General features: G+C 39.6%; 1 protein-coding gene across 1 annotated transcript in view; it reads left to right on the top strand.

The window, feature by feature from the left end:
• The window catches only part of LOC102869221 (cubilin-like), a 396294-nt gene that overhangs the window by 293589 nt on the left and 100298 nt on the right, over positions 1-2407 (top strand). The window lies entirely within an intron of this gene.

Below are 2407 nucleotides of genomic sequence, written 5' to 3'. Positions count from 1 at the left end.
AGAGAGGGTTAAACCAAGCTACTCCTTGGAGGCAAGGATTCTGGGGCTTTGTCTGACACACTTTGGACATGTTGCAAGGAGGGACAGGTCCTTGGAGAGGGACATCATGCTTGGGAGGGTGGAAGGACAGCACAAGAGGGCAAGACCCTCTATGAGATGGATTGATTCAGTGACTGGGGTAATCGGGATGGGTGTGTCAGAGGCAGTGTGATTGGCACAGGATAGAGCAAGGTTTAGGGCTGTTGTTGTACATAGGGTCACTATGAGTCACAAATGACTCGACTGCACATAACAACAACAACAAAAACATACCATATTTTAATACATTCGCTTTTACTTTCTTGAAAAAGCATAATTTTACATAGCTGTAATCATAGTATAGATGCATTTGTATACTCTAATTTTATGATCACAAATATAATGAATGCTTATTGAGCGCTATTTGGAGAGCTCGAAGAAGAGAGAGAGAAAGAGAGAGTATTTTACTCAAATGTGTGTTCCTACATCTACTGCCAAAGAAGGAGAATTTGAGAATTTTTTACCAAATTTTGCAGCCTGAAATTGGCTGAACATGCAGTCAGGATGTCTTAATGATAATTGGTGACTGGAATGCAGAAGTAGGAAACAGTGAAGAAGTAACAGCGGTTGGAAAATACTAGTTTGGTGAGAGAAATGAAGCTGGAAATACAGTGATTTCATTTTATATTTACAGTGATTGATTTATTGCAAATACTTTTCCCAAAAGACACAAAAGACGACTCTTTACATGTGAATTTCACCTGATGGGCTGCATAGGAATCAGATTGACTACATTTGTGGAAGAAATTATTAGAGAAGCTCTGTACCAGCAGTCAAAACTAGGCCAGGGGCAGACTGTGGGTTAGATCATTAATTATTCATATGCAAGTTCAAATTGAGGCTGAAGAAAATGAAAATAAGTCCACAGGAGCAAGATATTATTTTGAATCAATTCCATCTTAATTTCATGATCATCTTAAGAACAAGTTTGAGGCATTGGACACCAGTAATAGAAGACCAGATGAGTTGTGGGATGATACCAAGGATATCATCCATGAAGAATGCAAAAGGTCATTACAAAAACAGAGGAGAAAGAAAAAATAGAAATGGATGTCATAAGAGATGCTAAAGATTGCAGTGGAGCATCAAGAAACCAAAGCTAAAGGAAAACATGTCGAAGTGAATGAGATGAACAGATGATTTCAAAGAATAGCTCGGAAAGACAAAGCAAAGTATTATAATGGAATGTGCAAAGAGATGGAATTGGAGATTAAAAAGGAAAGAACTCACACTGCATTTCTCAAGCTGAAAGAACTGAAAAACAAATTTAAGCCTTGTGTCGTAATATTGAAAGATGCCACAGGCAATATATTGACTGACCCAGAAAGCACCAAAAGAAGATGGAGGGAATACACAGAGTCACTGTACCAGAAAGAACTGATGGACATGAAAAATTTCAAGAGGTACCATATGAACAGGAGCCAATGGTAATGAAAGAGGAAGTGGAAGCTGCATTTGAAAGCATTGGCAAAAAATAAGGCCCCAGGAATTGGTGAGATACCAATTGACTTGTTTCAAGTAACACATTCAGTCTCAGATGCACTCACCAGTCTATGCCAGGAAATTTGGAGGCCAACTGTCTGGCCAATGGATTGGAAGAGGTATATATTTGTTTCTATTGCCAAGAAAGGTGATCCAACTGAATGTGGAAATTATAAAACAAGATCATTGATATCAAGTTCAAGCAAAATATTGCTGAAGATCATTCAAAAACAGCTGGAACAGTCCATAGATAGGGAATTTCCAGAAATTCAAGTGGAATTTAGAAGAGGCTGTAGCTGAAGTCACTGCTGATATCAGATGGATGCAATGGGGAAAATCTGCAATCAGGGATCTTTCCAAATTATTGAGGAGTAGTGATATCAGTTTGAAGACTAAGGTGCATCTGATTAAGGCCATGGTCTTTCTGATTACTAACTATGTATCCGAGATGTGGACAACAAATAAGGATGACATAAAAAAAAAATCGATGCCTCTGAGCTGTACAGTTGAAGAAGAGCACTGGACATTGCATGGATTGCCAAGAGAATGAACAGATATGTCTTGGAGATGGTGCAGTCAGAGTGCTCTTTGGAGGCAAGAAATGAGGCTTTGCCTTACATACTTTGGACGTGTTGCTAGAAGGTGCTATTCATTGCAGAGGGACATGATGTTGGGAAGGGTGGAGGGTCGGCAAAGGAGAGGAGGACCCTCAACCAGGTGGATTGAAATGGTGATGGTTGCAATGGGTTCCTGTGTGTCAGGAAGTATGAGGATGGCGGAGGATAGGCCTGAGATTTTTTGTTCATAGGGTCTCTATGAGTCGTAATCTACTCAACAACACCTAATA

The sequence above is a fragment of the Elephantulus edwardii genome, unplaced genomic scaffold (assembly GCF_000299155.1).
Source record: "Elephantulus edwardii isolate Elephantulus edwardi_28Jun2011 unplaced genomic scaffold, EleEdw1.0 scaffold00139, whole genome shotgun sequence".
In the NCBI taxonomy this organism is placed as follows: Eukaryota; Metazoa; Chordata; class Mammalia; order Macroscelidea; family Macroscelididae; genus Elephantulus; species Elephantulus edwardii.
The sequence above is the reverse complement of the archived record's forward strand: the minus strand, read 5'-3'. Positions and strand labels throughout refer to the sequence as shown.